Genomic DNA, 18134 nt, shown 5'->3' on the forward strand with positions numbered 1-18134 from the left:
AGCGAACCAGGAGGGTCCAGTTGCATGTGGGTCTGTGTAAAGGCTCCCCTGGGGAGTTGACTTGTACACAAAGCCTTCCTTTGGTGACACTTTTGGATGGTCCAAAGGGACTCGCAACGCATTTCCTGGGGCCTGATTTTTCACTCGTCTCCAATGCCGGCTAGGGCTATGTTTAGGGATGCTCGGAAACAGCGAACACGGAGTGTCCAGTTGCATGTGGGGCTGCGTAAAGGCTCCCCTGGGGAGTTCAGATGTACCCAAAGCCTTCCTTTGGTGACACTTTTGGATGGTCCAAAGGGGCTTGCAACGCGTTTCCTGGGGCCTGAGTTTTCAGTCGTCTTCGATGCCGGCTAGGGCAATGTTTAGGGATGATCGGAAACAGCGAACCCGGAGGGTCCAGTTGCATGTGGGGCTGCGTAAAGGCTCCCCTGGGGAGTTCACTTGTACCCAATGCCTTCGTTTGGGGGCACTTGTGGATGGGCGAAAAGGGCTCGTAACGCATCTCCTGGGGCCTGATTTTTCAGTCGTCATCGATGCCGGCTAGGGTAATGTTTAGGGATGCTCGGAAACAGCGAACCCGGAGGGTCCAGTTGCATGTGGGGCTGCGTAAAGGCTCCCCTGGGGAGTTCTCTTGTACCCAAAGCCTTCCTTTGGGGGCACTTTTGGATGGGCGAAAAGGGCTCGCAACGCATTTCCTGGGGCCTGATTTTTCACTCGTCTTCCATGCCGGCTAGGGCTATGTTTAGGGATGCTCGGAAACAGCGAACCCGGAGGGTCCAGTTGCATGTGGGGCTGCGTAAAGGCTCCCCTGGGGAGTTCACTTGTACCCAGAGCCTTCCTTTGGTGACACTTTTGGATGGTCCAAAGGGGCTTGCAACGCATTTCCTGGGGCCTGATTTTTCTGTCGTCTTTGATGCCGACAAGGGCTATATTTAGGGATGCTCGGAAACAGTGAACCTAGAGGGTCCAGTTGCATGTGGGGCTGCGTAAAGGCTCCCCTGGGGAGTTCACTTGTACCCAAAGCCTTCCTTTGGGGGCACTTTTGGATGGTTGAGAACGGCTCGCAACTCATTTCCTGGGGCCTGTTTTTTCAGTCGCCTTCGATGCCGGCTAGGGCTATGTTTAGGGATGCTCGGAAACAGCGAACACGGAGGGTCCAGTTGCATGTGGGGCTGCGTAAAGGCTCCCCTGGGGAGTTCACTTGTACCCAAAGCCTTTCTTTGGTGACACTTTTGGATGGTCCAAAGGGGCTTGCAACGCGTTTTCTGGGGCCCGGGTTTTCAGTCTTCTCCCATGCCGGCTAGTGATATATTTAGTGTTGCTCGGAAAAATCGAACCCGGAGGGTCCAGTTGCATGTGGGGCTGCGTAAAGGCTCCCCTGGGGAGTTCTCTTGTACCCATAGCCTTCCTTTGGGGGCACTTTTGGATGGTCCAAAGGGGCTTGCAACGCTTTTCCTGGGGCCTGATTTTTCAGTCGTCTTTGATGCCGGCTAGGGCTATGTTTAGGGATGCTCGGAAACAGCGAACCCGGAGGGTCCAGTTGCATGTGGGGCTGCGTAAAGGCTCCCCTGGGGAGTTCTCTTGTACCCAAAGCCTTCCTTTGGGGGCACTTTTGGATGGTCCAAAAGGGCTCGGAACGCATTTCTTGGGGCCTGATTTTTCAGTCGTCTTCGATGCCGGCAAGGGCTATGTTTAGGGATGCTCGGAAACAGCGAACCCGGAGGGTCCAGTTGCATGTGGGGCTGCGTAAAGGCTCCCCTGGGGAGTTCACTTGTACCCAGAGCCTTCCTTTGGTGACACTTTTGGATGGTCCAAAGGGGCTTGCAACGCGTTTCCTGGGGCCTGATTTTTCAGTTGTCTTCGATGCCGGCTAGGGCTATGTTTAGGGATGCTCGGAAACAGCGAACCCGGAGGGTCCAGTTGCATGTGGGGCTGCGTAAAGGCTCCCCTGGGGAGTTCTCTTGTACCCAAAGTCTTCCTTTGGGGGCACATTTGGATGGGCAAAAAGGGCTCGCAACGCATTTCCTGGGGCCTGATTTTGAAGTCGTCATCGATGCCGGCTAGGGCTATGTTTAGGGATGCTCGGAAACAGCGAACCCGGAGGGTCCAGTTGCATGTGGGTCTGTGTAAAGGCTCCCCTGGGGAGTTGACTTGTACACAAAGCCTTCCTTTGGTGACACTTTTGGATGGTCCAAAGGGACTCGCAACGCATTTCCTGGGGCCTGATTTTTCACTCGTCTCCGATGCCGGCTAGGGCTATGTTTAGGGATGCTCGGAAACAGCGAACCCGGAGGGTCCAGTTGCATGTGGGGCTGCGTAAAGGCTCCCCTGGGGAGTTCAGATGTACCCAAAGCCTTCCTTTGGTGACACTTTTGGATGGTCCAAAGGGGCTTTCAACGCTTTTTCTGGGGCCTGATTTTTCAGTCGTCTTCGATGCCGGCTAGGGCATTGTTTAGGGATGATCGGAAACAGCGAACCCGGAGGGTCCAGTTGCATGTGGGGCTGCGTAAAGGCTCCCCTGGGGAGTTCACTTGTACCCAATGCCTTCGTTTGGGGGCACTTGTGGATGGGCGAAAAGGGCTCGTAACGCATCTCCTGGGGCATGATTTTTCAGTCGTCATCGATGCCGGCTAGGGTAATGTTTAGGGATGCTCGGAAACAGCGAACCCGGAGGGTCCAGTCGCATGTGGGGCTGCGTAAAGGCTCCCATGGGGAGTTCTCTTGTACCCAAAGCCTTCCTTTGGGGGCACTTTTGGATGGGCGAAAAGGGCTCGCAACGCATTTCCTGGGGCCTGAGTTTTCAGTCGTCTTCGATGCCGGCTAGGGCTATGTTTAGGGATGCTCGGAAACAGCGAACCCGGAGGGTCCAGTTGCATGTGGGGCTGCGTAAAGGCTCCCCTGGGGAGTTCACTTGTACCCAGAGCCTTCCTTTGGTGACACTTTTGGATGGTCCAAAGGGGCTTGGAACGCGTTTCCTGGGGCCTGATTTTTCAGTTGTCTTCGATGCCGGCTAGGGCTATGTTTAGGGATGCTCGGAAACAGCGAACCCGGAGGGTCCAGTTGCATGTGGGGCTGCGTAAAGGCTCCCCTGGGGAGTTCACTTGTACCCAAAGTCTTCCTTTGGGGGCACATTTGGATGGGCAAAAAGGGCTCGCAACGCATTTCCTGGGGCCTGATTTTGAAGTCGTCATCGATGCCGGCTAGGGCTATGTTTAGGGATGGTCGGAAACAGCGAACCCGGAGGGTCCAGTTGCATGTGGGGCTGCGTAAAGGCTCCCCTGGGGAGTTCAGATGTACCCAAAGCCTTCCTTTGGTGTCACTTTTGGATGGTCCAAAGGGGCTTGCAACGCTTTTTCTGGGGCCTGATTTTTCAGTCGTCATCGATGCCGGCTAGGGTAATGTTTAGGGATGCTCGGAAACAGCGAACCCGGAGGGTCCAGTCGCATGTGGGGCTGCGTAAAGGCTCCCCTGGGGAGTTCTCTTGTACCCAAAGCCTTCCTTTGGGGGCACTTTTGGATGGGCGAAAAGGGCTCGCAACGCATTTCCTGGGGCCTGAGTTTTCAGTCGTCTTCGATGCCGGCTAGGGTAATGTTTAGGGATGCTCGGAAACAGCGAACCCGGAGGGTCCAGTTGCATGTTGGGCTGCGTAAAGTCTCCCCTGGGGAGTTCACTTGTACCCAAAGCCTTCCTTTGGGGGCACATTTGGATGGGCGAAAAGGGCTCGGAACGCATTTCCTGGGGCCTGATTTTTCACTCGTCTCCGATGCCGGGTAGGGCTATGTTTAGGGATGCTCGGAAACAGCGAACCCGGAGGGTCCAGTTGCATGTGGGGCTGCGTAAAGGCTCCCCTGGGGAGTTCAGATGTACCCAAAGCCTTCCTTTGGTGACACTTTTGGATGGTCCAAAGGGGCTTTCAACGCTTTTTCTGGGGCCTGATTTTTCAGTCGTCTTCGATGACGGCTAGGGCATTGTTTAGGGATGATCGGAAACAGCGAACCCGGAGGGTCCAGTTGCATGTGGGGCTGCGTAAAGGCTCCCCTGGGGAGTTCACTTGTACCCAATGCCTTCGTTTGGGGGCACTTGTGGATGGGCGAAAAGGGCTCGTAACGCATCTCCTGGGGCATGATTTTTCAGTCGTCATCGATGCCGGCTAGGGTAATGTTTAGGGATGCTCGGAAACAGCGAACCCGGAGGGTCCAGTCGCATGTGGGGCTGCGTAAAGGCTCCCCTGGGGAGTTCTCTTGTACCCAAAGCCTTCCTTTGGGGGCACTTTTGGATGGGCGAAAAGGGCTCGCAACGCATTTCCTGGGGCCTGAGTTTTCAGTCGTCTTCGATGCCGGCTAGGGCTATGTTTAGGGATGCTCGGAAACAGCGAACCCGGAGGGTCCAGTTGCATGTGGGGCTGCGTAAAGGCTCCCCTGGGGAGTTCACTTGTACCCAGAGCCTTCCTTTGGTGACACTTTTGGATGGTCCAAAGGGGCTTGCAACGCGTTTCCTGGGGCCTGATTTTTCAGTTGTCTTCGATGCCGGCTAGGGCTATGTTTAGGGATGCTCGGAAACAGCGAACCCGGAGGGTCCAGTTGCATGTGGGGCTGCGTAAAGGCTCCCCTGGGGAGTTCTCTTGTACCCAAAGTCTTCCTTTGGGGGCACATTTGGATGGGCAAAAAGGGCTCGCAATGCATTTCCTGGGGCCTGATTTTGAAGTCGTCATCGATGCCGGCTAGGGCTATGTTTAGGGATGGTCGGAAACAGCGAACCCGGAGGGTCCAGTTGCATGTGGGGCTGCGTAAAGGCTCCCCTGGGGAGTTCAGATGTACCCAAAGCCTTCCTTTGGTGTCACTTTTGGATGGTCCAAAGGGGCTTGCAACGCTTTTTCTGGGGCCTGATTTTTCAGTCGTCATCGATGCCGGCTAGGGTAATGTTTAGGGATGCTCGGAAACAGCGAACCCGGAGGGTCCAGTCGCATGTGGGGCTGCGTAAAGGCTCCCCTGGGGAGTTCTCTTGTACCCAAAGCCTTCCTTTGGGGGCACTTTTGGATGGGCGAAAAGGGCTCGCAACGCATTTCCTGGGGCCTGAGTTTTCAGTCGTCTTCGATGCCGGCTAGGGTAATGTTTAGGGATGCTCGGAAACAGCGAACCCGGAGGGTCCAGTTGCATGTTGGGCTGCGTAAAGTCTCCCCTGGGGAGTTCACTTGTACCCAAAGCCTTCCTTTGGGGGCACATTTGGATGGGCGAAAAGGGCTCGGAACGCATTTCCTGGGGCCTGATTTTTCAGTCGTCTTCGATGCCGGCAAGGGCTATGTTTAGGGATGCTCGGAAACAGCGAACCCGGAGGGTCCAGTTGCATGTGGGGCTGCGTAAAGGCTCCCCTGCGGAGTTCACTTGTACCCAAAGCCTTCCTTTGGGGGCACTTTTGGATGGGTGAGAACGGCTCGCAACTCATTTCCTGGGGCCTGTTTTTTCAGTCGCCTTCGATGCCGGCTAGGGCTATGTTTAGGGATGCTCGGAAACAGCGAACCCGGAGGGTCCAGTTGCATGTGGGGCTGCGTAAAGGCTCCCCTGGGGAGTTCTCTTGTACCCAAAGCCTTCCTTTGGTGACACTTTTGGATGGTCCAAAAGGGCTTGCAACGCGTTTTCTGGGGCCCGGGTTTTCAGTCTTCTCCCATGCCGGCTAGTGATATATTTAGGGTTGCTCGGAAAAATCGAACCCGGAGGGTCCAGTTGCATGTGGGGCTGCGTAAAGGCTTCCCTGGGGAGTTCACTTGTACCCAATGCCTTCCTTTGGGGGCACATTTGGATGGGCGAAAAATGCTTGGAACGCATTTCTTGGGGCCTGATTTTTCTGTCGTCTTTGATGCCGACAAGGGCTATGTTTAGGGATGCTCGGAAACAGCGAACCCGGAGGGTCCAGTTGCATGTGGGGCTGCGTAAAGGCTCCCCTGGGGAGTTCACTTGTACCCAAAGCCTTCCTTTGGTGACACTTTTGGATGGTCCAAAGGGGCTTGCAACGCGTTTCCTGGGGCCTGATTTTTCAGTCCTCTTTGATGCCGGCTAGGGCTATGTTTAGGGATGCTCGGAAACAGCGAACCCGGAGGGTCCAGTTGCATGTGGGGCTGCGTAAAGGCTCCCCTGGGGAGTTCACTTGTACCCAATGCCTTCCTTTGGGGGCACATTTGGATGGGCGAAAAATGCTCGGAACGCATTTCTTGGGGCCTGATTTTTCTGTCGTCTTTGATGCCGACAAGGGCTATGTTTAGGGATGCTCGGAAACAGCGAACCCGGAGGGTCCAGTTGCATGTGGGGCTGCGTAAAGGCTCCCCTGGGGAGTTCACTTGTACCCAAAGCCTTCCTTTGGTGACACTTTTGGATGGTCCAAAGGGGCTTGCAACGCGTTTCCTGGGGCCTGATTTTTCAGTCCTCTTTGATGCCGGCTAGGGCTATGTTTAGGGATGCTCGGAAACAGCGAACCCGGAGGGTCCAGTTGCATGTGGGGCTGCGTAAAGGCTCCCCTGGGGAGTTCACTTGTACCCAATGCCTTCCTTTGGGGGCACATTTGGATGGGCGAAAAATGCTCGGAACGCATTTCTTGGGGCCTGATTTTTCTGTCGTCTTTGATGCCGACAAGGGCTATGTTTAGGGATGCTCGGAAAGAGCGAACCCGGAGGGTCCAGTTGCATGTGGGGCTGCGTAAAGGCTCCCCTGGGGAGTTCACTTGTACCCAGAGCCTTCCTTTGGTGACACTTTTGGATGGTCCAAAGGGGCTTGCAACGCTTTTCCTGGGGCCTGATTTTTCAGTCGTCTTCGATGCCGGCTAGGGCTATGTTTAGGGATGCTCGGAAACAGCGAACCCGGAGGGTCCAGTTGCATGTGGGGCTGCGTAAAGGCTCCCCTGGGGAGTTCTCTTGTACCCAAAGTCTTCCTTTGGGGGCACATTTGGATGGGCAAAAAGGGCTCGCAACGCATTTCCTGGGGCCTGATTTTGAAGTCGTCATCGATGCCGGCTAGGGCTATGTTTAGGGATGGTCGGAAACAGCGAACCCGGAGGGTCCAGTTGCATGTGGGGCTGCGTAAAGGCTCCCCTGGGGAGTTGACTTGTACACAAAGCCTTCCTTTGGTGACACTTTTGGATGGTCCAAAGGGACTCGCAACGCATTTCCTGGGGCCTGATTTTTCACTCGTCTCCGATGCCGGCTAGGGCTATGTTTAGGGATGCTCGGAAACAGCGAACCCGGAGGGTCCAGTTGCATGTGGGGCTGCGTAAAGGCTCCCCTGGGGAGTTCAGATGTACCCAAAGCCTTCCTTTGGTGTCACTTTTGGATGGTCCAAAGGGGCTTGCAACGCTTTTTTTGGGGCCTGATTTTTCAGTCGTCATCGATGCCGGCTAGGGTAATGTTTAGGGATGCTCGGAAACAGCGAACCCGGAGGGTCCAGTCGCATGTGGGGCTGCGTAAAGGCTCCCCTGGGGAGTTCTCTTGTACCCAAAGCCTTCCTTTGGGGGCACTTTTGGATGGGCGAAAAGGGCTCGCAACGCATTTCCTGGGGCCTGAGTTTTCAGTCGTCTTCGATGCCGGCTAGGGTAATGTTTAGGGATGCTCGGAAACAGCGAACCCGGAGGGTCCAGTTGCATGTTGGGCTGCGTAAAGTCTCCCCTGGGGAGTTCACTTGTACCCAAAGCCTTCCTTTGGGGGCACATTTGGATGGGCGAAAAGGGCTTGCAACGCATTTCCTGGGGCCTGATTTTTCAGTCGTCTTCGATGCCGGCAAGGGCTATGTTTAGGGATGCTCGGAAACAGCGAACCCGGAGGGTCCAGTTGCATGTGGGGCTGCGTAAAGGCTCCCCTGCGGAGTTCACTTGTACCCAAAGCCTTCCTTTGGGGGCACTTTTGGATGGGTGAGAACGGCTCGCAACTCATTTCCTGGGGCCTGTTTTTTCAGTCGCCTTCGATGCCGGCTAGGGCTATGTTTAGGGATGCTCGGAAACAGCGAACCCGGAGGGTCCAGTTGCATGTGGGGCTGCGTAAAGGCTCCCCTGGGGAGTTCTCTTGTACCCAAAGCCTTCCTTTGGTGACACTTTTGGATGGTCCAAAAGGGCTTGCAACGCGTTTTCTGGGGCCCGGGTTTTCAGTCTTCTCCCATGCCGGCTAGTGATATATTTAGGGTTGCTCGGAAAAATCGAACCCGGAGGGTCCAGTTGCATGTGGGGCTGCGTAAAGGCTTCCCTGGGGAGTTCACTTGTACCCAATGCCTTCCTTTGGGGGCACATTTGGATGGGCGAAAAATGCTTGGAACGCATTTCTTGGGGCCTGATTTTTCTGTCGTCTTTGATGCCGACAAGGGCTATGTTTAGGGATGCTCGGAAACAGCGAACCCGGAGGGTCCAGTTGCATGTGGGGCTGCGTAAAGGCTCCCCTGGGGAGTTCACTTGTACCCAAAGCCTTCCTTTGGTGACACTTTTGGATGGTCCAAAGGGGCTTGCAACGCGTTTCCTGGGGCCTGATTTTTCAGTCCTCTTTGATGCCGGCTAGGGCTATGTTTAGGGATGCTCGGAAACAGCGAACCCGGAGGGTCCAGTTGCATGTGGGGCTGCGTAAAGGCTCCCCTGGGGAGTTCACTTGTACCCAATGCCTTCCTTTGGGGGCACATTTGGATGGGCGAAAAATGCTCGGAACGCATTTCTTGGGGCCTGATTTTTCTGTCGTCTTTGATGCCGACAAGGGCTATGTTTAGGGATGCTCGGAAACAGCGAACCCGGAGGGTCCAGTTGCATGTGGGGCTGCGTAAAGGCTCCCCTGGGGAGTTCACTTGTACCCAAAGCCTTCCTTTGGTGACACTTTTGGATGGTCCAAACGGGCTTGCAACGCGTTTCCTGGGGCCTGATTTTTCAGTCCTCTTTGATGCCGGCTAGGGCTATGTTTAGGGATGCTCGGAAACAGCGAACCCGGAGGGTCCAGTTGCATGTGGGGCTGCGTAAAGGCTCCCCTGGGGAGTTCACTTGTACCCAAAGCCTTCCTTTGGGGCTACTTTTGGATGGGCGAAAAGGGCTCGCAACGCATTTCCTGGGGCCTGATTTTTCAGTCGTCTTTGATGCCGTCTAGGGCTATGTTTAGGGATGCTCGGAAACAGCGAACCCGGAGGGTCCAGTTGCATGTGGGGCTGCGTAAAGGCTCCCCTGGGGAGTTCTCTTGTACCCAAAGCCTTCCTTTGGGGGCACTTTTGGATGGGCGAAAAGGGCTCGCAACGCATTTCCTGGGGCCTGATTTTGAAGTCGTCATCGATGCCGGCTAGAGCTATTTTTAGGGTTGCTCGGAACCAGCGAACACGGAGGGTCCAGTTGCATGTGGGGCTGCGTAAAGGCTCCCCTGGGGAGTTCTCTTGTACCCAAAGCCTTCCTTTGGGGGCACTTTTGGATGGGCGAAAAGGGCTCGCAACGCATTTCCTGGGGCCTGATTTTTCACTCGTCTTCGTTTACGGCTATGGCTATGTTTAGGGATGCTCGGAAACAGCGAACCCGGAGGGTCCAGTTGCATGTGGGGCTGCGTAAAGGCTCCCCTGGGGAGTTCTCTTGTACCCAAAGTCTTCCTTTGGGGGCACATTTGGATGGGCGAAAAGTGCTCGGAACGCATTTCTTGGGGCCTGATTTTTCAGTCGTCTTTGATGCCGGCAAGGGCTATGTTTAGGGATGCTCGGAAACAGCGAACCCGGAGGGTCCAGTTGCATGTGGGGCTGCGTAAAGGCTCCCCTCGGGAGTTCAGATGTACCCAAAGCCTTCCTTTGGGGGCACTTTTGGATGGGTGAGAACGGCTCGCAAATCATTTCCTGGGGCCTGATTTTTCAGTCGCCTTCGATGCCCGCTAGGGCTATGTTTAGGGATGCTCGGAAACAGCGAACCCGGAGGGTCCAGTTGCATGTGGGGCTGCGTAAATGCTCCCCTGGAAAGTTCACTTGTACCCAAAGCCTTCCTTTGGTGACACTTTTGGATGGTCCAAAGGGGCTTGCAACGCGTTTTCTGGGGCCTGGGTTTTCAGTCTTCTCCCATGCCGGCTAGTGATATATTTAGGGTTGCTCGGAACAATCGAACCCGGAGGGTCCAGTTGCATGTGGGGCTGCGTAAAGGCTCCCCTGGGGAGTTCACTTGTACCCAAAGCTTTCCTTTGAGGGCACTTTTGGATGGGCGAAAAGGGCTCGCAACGCATTTCCTGGGGCCTGATTTTTTAGTCGTCTTCGATGCCGGCTCGGGCTATGTTTAGGGATGCTCGGAAACAGCGAACACGGAGGGTCCAGTTGCATGTGGGGCTGCGTAAAGGCTCCCCTGGGGAGTTCACTTGTACCCAGAGCCTTCCTTTGGTGACACTTTTGGATGGTCCAAAGGGACTTGCAACGCGTTTCCTGGGGCCTGATTTTTCAGTCGTCTTCGATGCCGGCTAGGGCAATGTTTAGGGATGATCGGAAACAGCGAACCCGGAGGGTCCAGTTGCATGTGGGGCTGCGTAAAGGCTCCCCTGGGGAGTTCTCTTGTACCCAAAGCCTTCCTTTGGGGGTACTTTTGTATGGGCGAAAAGGGCTCGCAACGCATTTCCTGGGGCCTGATTTTTCAGTCGTCATCGATGCCGGCTAGGGCTATGTTTAGGGATGCTCGGAAACAGCGAACCCGGAGGGTCCAGTTGCATGTGGGGCTGCGTAAAGGCTCCCCTGGGGAGTTCTCTTGTACCCAAAGCCTTCCTTTGGGGGCACTTTTGGATGGTTGAGAACGGCTCGCAACTCATTTCCTGGGGCCTGTTTTTTCAGTCGCCTTCGATGCCGGCTAGGGCTATGTTTAGGGATGCTCGGAAACAGCGAACCCGGAGGGTCCAGTTGCATGTGGGGCTGCGTAAAGGCTCCCCTGGAAAGTTCACTTGTACCCAAAGCCTTTCTTTGGTGACACTTTTGGATGGTCCAAAGGGGCTTGCAACGCGTTTTCTGGGGCCCGGGTTTTCAGTCTTCTCCCATGCCGTCTAGTGATATATTTAGTGTTGCTCGGAAAAATCGAACCCGGAGGGTCCAGTTGCATGTGGGGCTGCGTAAAGGCTCCCCTGGGGAGTTCTCTTGTACCCATAGCCTTCCTTTGGGGGCACTTTTGGATGGTCCAAAGGGGCTTGCAACGCTTTTCCTGGGGCCTGATTTTTCAGTCGTCTTTGATGCCGGCTAGGGCTATGTTTAGGGATGCTCGGAAACAGCGAACCCGGAGGGTCCAGTTGCATGTGGGGCTGCGTAAAGGCTCCCCTGGGGAGTTCTCTTGTACGCAAAGCCTTCCTTTGGGGGCACTTTTGGATGGTCCAAAAGGGCTTGCAACGCATTTCTTGGGGCCTGATTTTTCAGTCGTCTTCGATGCCGGCAAGGGCTATGTTTAGGGATGCTCGGAAACAGCGAACCCGGAGGGTCCAGTTGCATGTGGGGCTGCGTAAAGGCTCCCCTGCGGAGTTCACTTGTACCCAGAGCCTTCCTTTGGTGACACTTTTGGATGGTCCAAAGGGGCTTGCAACGCGTTTCCTGGGGCCTGATTTTTCAGTTGTCTTCGATGCCGGCTAGGGCTATGTTTAGGGATGCTCGGAAACAGCGAACCCGGAGGGTCCAGTTGCATGTGGGGCTGCGTAAAGGCTCCCCTGGGGAGTTCTCTTGTACCCAAAGTCTTCCTTTGGGGGCACATTTGGATGGGCAAAAAGGGCTCGCAACGCATTTCCTGGGGCCTGATTTTGAAGTCGTCATCGATGCCGGCTAGGGCTATGTTTAGGGATGCTCGGAAACAGCGAACCCGGAGGGTCCAGTTGCATGTGGGTCTGTGTAAAGGCTCCCCTGGGGAGTTGACTTGTACACAAAGCCTTCCTTTGGTGACACTTTTGGATGGTCCAAAGGGACTCGCAACGCATTTCCTGGGGCCTGATTTTTCACTCGTCTCCGATGCCGGCTAGGGCTATGTTTAGGGATGCTCGGAAACAGCGAACCCGGAGGGTCCAGTTGCATGTGGGGCTGCGTAAAGGCTCCCCTGGGGAGTTCAGATGTACCCAAAGCCTTCCTTTGGTGACACTTTTGGATGATCCAAAGGGGCTTGCAACGCTTTTTCTGGGGCCTGATTTTTCAGTCGTCTTCGATGCCGGCTAGGGCAATGTTTAGGGATGATCGGAAACAGCGAACCCGGAGGGTCCAGTTGCATGTGGGGCTGCGTAAAGGCTCCCCTGGGGAGTTCACTTGTACCCAATGCCTTCGTTTGGGGGCACTTGTGGATGGGCGAAAAGGGCTCGTAACGCATCTCCTGGGGCCTGATTTTTCAGTCGTCATCGATGCCGGCTATGGTAATGTTTAGGGATGCTCGGAAACAGCGAACCCGGAGGGTCCAGTCGCATGTGGGGCTGCGTAAAGGCTCCCCTGGGGAGTTCTCTTGTACCCAAAGCCTTCCTTTGGGGGCACTTTTGGATGGGCGAAAAGGGCTCGCAACGCATTTCCTGGGGCCTGAGTTTTCAGTCGTCTTCGATGCCGGCTAGGGCTATGTTTAGGGATGCTCGGAAACAGCGAACCCGGAGGGTCCAGTTGCATGTGGGGCTGCGTAAAGGCTCCCCTGGGGAGTTCACTTGTACCCAGAGCCTTCCTTTGGTGACACTTTTGGATGGTCCAAAGGGGCTTGCAACGCGTTTCCTGGGGCCTGATTTTTCAGTTGTCTTCGATGCCGGCTAGGGCTATGTTTAGGGATGCTCGGAAACAGCGAACCCGGAGGGTCCAGTTGCATGTGGGGCTGCGTAAAGGCTCCCCTGGGGAGTTCTCTTGTACCCAAAGTCTTCCTTTGGGGGCACATTTGGATGGGCAAAAAGGGCTCGCAACGCATTTCCTGGGGCCTGATTTTGAAGTCGTCATCGATGCCGGCTAGGGCTATGTTTAGGGATGGTCGGAAACAGCGAACCCGGAGGGTCCAGTTGCATGTGGGGCTGCGTAAAGGCTCCCCTGGGGAGTTCACTTGTACACAAAGCCTTCCTTTGGTGACACTTTTGGATGGTCCAAAGGGACTCGCAACGCATTTCCTGGGTCCTGATTTTTCACTCGATTCCGATGCCGGCTAGGGCTATGTTTAGGGATGCTCGGAAACAGCGAACACGGATGGTCCAGTTGCATGTGGGGCTGCGTAAAGGCTCCCCTGGGGAGTTCTCTTGTACCCAAAGCCTTCCTTTGGTGACACTTTTGGATGGTCCAAAGGGGCTTGCAACGCTTTTTCTGGGGCCTGATTTTTCAGTCCTCTTTGATGCCGGCTAGGGCTATGTTTAGGGATGCTCGGAAACAGCGAACCCGGAGGGTCCAGTTGCATGTGGGGCTGCGTAAAGGCTCCCCTGGGGAGTTCACTTGTACCCAATGCCTTCCTTTGGGGGCACATTTGGATGGGCGAAAAATGCTCGGAACGCATTTCTTGGGGCCTGATTTTTCTGTCGTCTTTGATGCCGACAAGGGCTATGTTTAGGGATGCTCGGAAACAGCGAACCCGGAGGGTCCAGTTGCATGTGGGGCTGCGTAAAGGCTCCCCTGGGGAGTTCACTTGTACCCAAAGCCTTCCTTTGGTGACACTTTTGGATGGTCCAAAGGGGCTTGCAACGCGTTTCCTGGGGCCTGATTTTTCAGTCCTCTTTGATGCCGGCTAGGGCTATGTTTAGGGATGCTCGGAAACAGCGAACCCGGAGGGTCCAGTTGCATGTGGGGCTGCGTAAAGGCTCCCCTGGGGAGTTCACTTGTACCCAAAGCCTTCCTTTGGGGCTACTTTTGGATGGGCGAAAAGGGCTCGCAACGCATTTCCTGGGGCCTGATTTTTCAGTCGTCTTTGATGCCGGCTAGGGCTATGTTTAGGGATGCTCGGAAACAGCGAACCCGGAGGGTCCAGTTGCATGTGGGGCTGCGTAAAGGCTCCCCTGGGGAGTTCTCTTGTACCCAAAGCCTTCCTTTGGGGGCACTTTTGGATGGGCGAAAAGGGCTCGCAACGCACTTCCTGGGGCCTGATTTTGAAGTCGTCATCGATGCCGGCTAGAGCTATTTTTAGGGTTGCACGGAACCAGCGAACACGGAGGGTCCAGTTGCATGTGGGGCTGCGTAAAGGCTCCCCTGGGGAGTTCAGATGTACCCAAAGCCTTCCTTTGGGGGCTCTTTTGGATGGGCGAAAAAGGGCTCGCAACGCATTTCCTGGGGCCTGATTTTTCAGTCGTCTCCGATGACGGCTATGGCTATGTTTAGGGATGCTCGGAAACAGCGAACCCAGAGGGTCCAGTTGCATGTGGGGCTGCGTAAAGGCTCCCCTGGGGAGTTCTCTTGTACCCAAAGTCTTCCTTTGGGGGCACATTTGGATGGGCGAAAAGTGCTCGGAACGCATTTCTTGGGGCCTGATTTCTCAGTCGTCTTTGATGCCGGCAAGGGCTATGTTTAGGGATGCTCGGAAACAGCGAACCCGGAGGGTCCAGTTGCATGTGGGGCTGCGTAAAGGCTCCCCTCGGGAGTTCAGATGTACCCAAAGCCTTTCTTTGGGGGCTCTTTTGGATGGGTGAGAACGGCTCGCAAATCATTTCCTGGGGCCTGATTTTTCAGTCGCCTTCGATGCCGGCTAGGGCTATGTTTAGGGATGCTCGGAACAGCGAACCCGGAGGGTCCAGTTGCATGTGGGGCTGCGTAAAGGCTCCCCTGGAAAGTTCACTTGTACCCAAAGCCTTCCTTTGGTGACACTTTTGGATGGTCCAAAGGGGCTTGCAACGCGTTTTCTGGGGCCCGGGTTTTCAGTCTTCTCCCATGCCGGCTAGTGATATATTTAGGGTTGCTCGGAACAATCGAACCCGGAGGGTCCAGTTGCATGTGGGGCTGCGTAAAGGCTCCCCTGGGGAGTTCACTTGTACCCAAAGCTTTCCTTTGGGGGCACTTTTGGATGGGCGAAAAGGGCTCGTAACGCATCTCCTGGGGCCTGATTTTTCAGTCGTCATCGATGCCGGCTAGGGTAATGTTTAGGGATGCTCGGAAACAGCGAACCCGGAGGGTCCAGTTGCATGTGGGGCTGCGTAAAGGCTCCCCTGGGGAGTTCTCTTGTACCCAATGCCTTCGTTTGGGGGCACTTTTGGATGGGCGAAAAGGGCTCGTAACGCATCTCCTGGGGCCTGATTTTTCAGTCGTCATCGATGCCGGCTAGGGTAATGTTTAGGGATGCTCGGAAACAGCGAACCCGGAGGGTCCAGTTGCATGTGGGGCTGCGTAAAGGCTCCCCTGGGGAGTTCTCTTGTACCCAAAGCCTTCCTTTGGGGGCACTTTTGGATGGGCGAAAAGGGCTCGCAACGCATTTCCTGGGGCCTGATTTTTCAGTCGTCTTTGATGCCGGCTAGGGCTATGTTTAGGGATGCTCGGAAACAGCGAACCCGGAGGGTCCAGTTGCATGTGGGGCTGCGTAAAGGCTCCCCTGGGGAGTTCTCTTGTACCCAAAGCCTTCCTTTGGGGGTACTTTTGGATGGGCGAAAAGGTCTCGCAACGCATTTCCTGGGGCCTGATTTTGAAGTCGTCATCGATGCCGGCTAGAGCTATTTTTAGGGTTGCTCGGAACCAGCGAACACGGAGGGTCCAGTTGCATGTGGGGCTGCGTAAAGGCTCCCCTGGGGAGTTCTCTTGTACCCAAAGCCTTCCTTTGGGGGCACTTTTGGATGGGCGAAAAAGGGCTCGCAACGCATTTCCTGGGGCCTGATTTTTCAGTCGTCTCCGATGACGGCTATGGCTATGTTTAGGGATGCTCGGAAACAGCGAACCCGGAGGGTCCAGTTGCATGTGGGGCTGCGTAAAGGCTCCCCTGGGGAGTTCTCTTGTACCCAAAGCCTTCCTTTGGTGACACTTTTGGATGGTCCAAAAGGGCTTGCAACGCGTTTTCTGGGGCCCGGGTTTTCAGTCTTCTCCCATGCCGGCTAGTGATATATTTAGGGTTGCTCGGAAAAATCGAACCCGGAGGGTCCAGTTGCATGTGGGGCTGCGTAAAGGCTTCCCTGGGGAGTTCACTTGTACCCAAAGCCTTCCTTTGGGGGCACATTTGGATGGGCGAAAAATGCTCGGAACGCATTTCTTGGGGCCTGATTTTTCTGTCGTCTTTGATGCCGACAAGGGCTATGTTTAGGGATGCTCGGAAACAGCGAACCCGGAGGGTCCAGTTGCATGTGGGGCTGCGTAAAGGCTCCCCTGGGGAGTTCACTTGTACCCAAAGCCTTCCTTTGGTGACACTTTTGGATGGTCCAAAGGGGCTTGCACCGCGTTTCCTGGGGCCTGATTTTTCAGTCGTCATCAATGCCGGCTAGGGCTATGTTTAGGGATGCTCGGAAACAGCGAACCCGGAGGGTCCAGTTGCATGTGGGGCTGCGTAAAGGCTCCCCTGGGGAGTTCACTTGTACCCAAAGCCTTCCTTTGGGGCTACTTTTGGATGGGCGAAAAGGGCTCGCAACGCATTTCCTGGGGCCTGATTTTTCAGTCGTCTTTGATGCCGGCTAGGGCTATGTTTAGGGATGCTCGGAAACAGCGAACCCGGAGGGTCCAGTTGCATGTGGGGCTGCGTAAAGGCTCCCCTGGGGAGTTCTCTTGTACCCAAAGCCTTCCTTTGGGGGCACTTTTGGATGGGCGAAAAGGGCTCGCAACGCACTTCCTGGGGCCTGATTTTGAAGTCGTCATCGATGCCGGCTAGAGCTATTTTTAGGGTTGCACGGAACCAGCGAACACGGAGGGTCCAGTTGCATGTGGGGCTGCGTAAAGGCTCCCCTGGGGAGTTCTCTTGTACCCAAAGCCTTCCTTTGGGGGCTCTTTTGGATGGGCGAAAAAGGGCTCGCAACGCATTTCCTGGGGCCTGATTTTTCAGTCGTCTCCGATGACGGCTATGGCTATGTTTAGGGATGCTCGGAAACAGCGAACCCGGAGGGTCCAGTTGCATGTGGGGCTGCGTAAAGGCTCCCCTGGGGAGTTCTCTTGTACCCAAAGTCTTCCTTTGGGGGCACATTTGGATGGGCGAAAAGTGCTCGGAACGCATTTCTTGGGGCCTGATTTCTCAGTCGTCTTTGATGCCGGCAAGGGCTATGTTTAGGGATGCTCGGAAACAGCGAACCCGGAGGGTCCAGTTGCATGTGGGGCTGCGTAAAGGCTCCCCTCGGGAGTTCAGATGTACCCAAAGCCTTTCTTTGGGGGCTCTTTTGGATGGGTGAGAACGGCTCGCAAATCATTTCCTGGGGCCTGATTTTTCAGTCGCCTTCGATGCCGGCTAGGGCTATGTTTAGGGATGCTCGGAACAGCGAACCCGGAGGGTCCAGTTGCATGTGGGGCTGCGTAAAGGCTCCCCTGGAAAGTTCACTTGTACCCAAAGCCTTCCTTTGGTGACACTTTTGGATGGTCCAAAGGGGCTTGCAACGCGTTTTCTGGGGCCCGGGTTTTCAGTCTTCTCCCATGCCGGCTAGTGATATATTTAGGGTTGCTCGGAACAATCGAACCCGGAGGGTCCAGTTGCATGTGGGGCTGCGTAAAGGCTCCCCTGGGGAGTTCACTTGTACCCAAAGCTTTCCTTTGGGGGCACTTTTGGATGGGCGAAAAGGGCTCGTAACGCATCTCCTGGGGCCTGATTTTTCAGTCGTCATCGATGCCGGCTAGGGTAATGTTTAGGGATGCTCGGAAACAGCGAACCCGGAGGGTCCAGTTGCATGTGGGGCTGCGTAAAGGCTCCCCTGGGGAGTTCTCTTGTACCCAATACCTTCGTTTGGGGGCACTTTTGGATGGGCGAAAAGGGCTCGTAACGCATCTCCTGGGGCCTGATTTTTCAGTCGTCATCGATGCCGGCTACGGTTATGTTTAGGGATGCTCGGAAACAGCGAACCCGGAGGGTCCAGTTGCATGTGGGGCTGCGTAAAGGCTCCCCTGGGGAGTTCTCTTGTACCCAAAGCCTTCCTTTGGGGGCACTTTTGGATGGGCGAAAAGGGCTCGCAACGCATTTCCTGGGGCCTGATTTTTCAGTCGTCTTTGATGCCGGCTAGGGCTATGTTTAGGGATGCTCGGAAACAGCGAACCCGGAGGGTCCAGTTGCATGTGGGGCTGCGTAAAGGCTCCCCTGGGGAGTTCTCTTGTACCCAAAGCCTTCCTTTG

This window comes from Anas platyrhynchos, chromosome 30, assembly GCF_047663525.1.
Source record: "Anas platyrhynchos isolate ZD024472 breed Pekin duck chromosome 30, IASCAAS_PekinDuck_T2T, whole genome shotgun sequence".
Classification (NCBI taxonomy): Eukaryota; Metazoa; Chordata; class Aves; order Anseriformes; family Anatidae; genus Anas; species Anas platyrhynchos.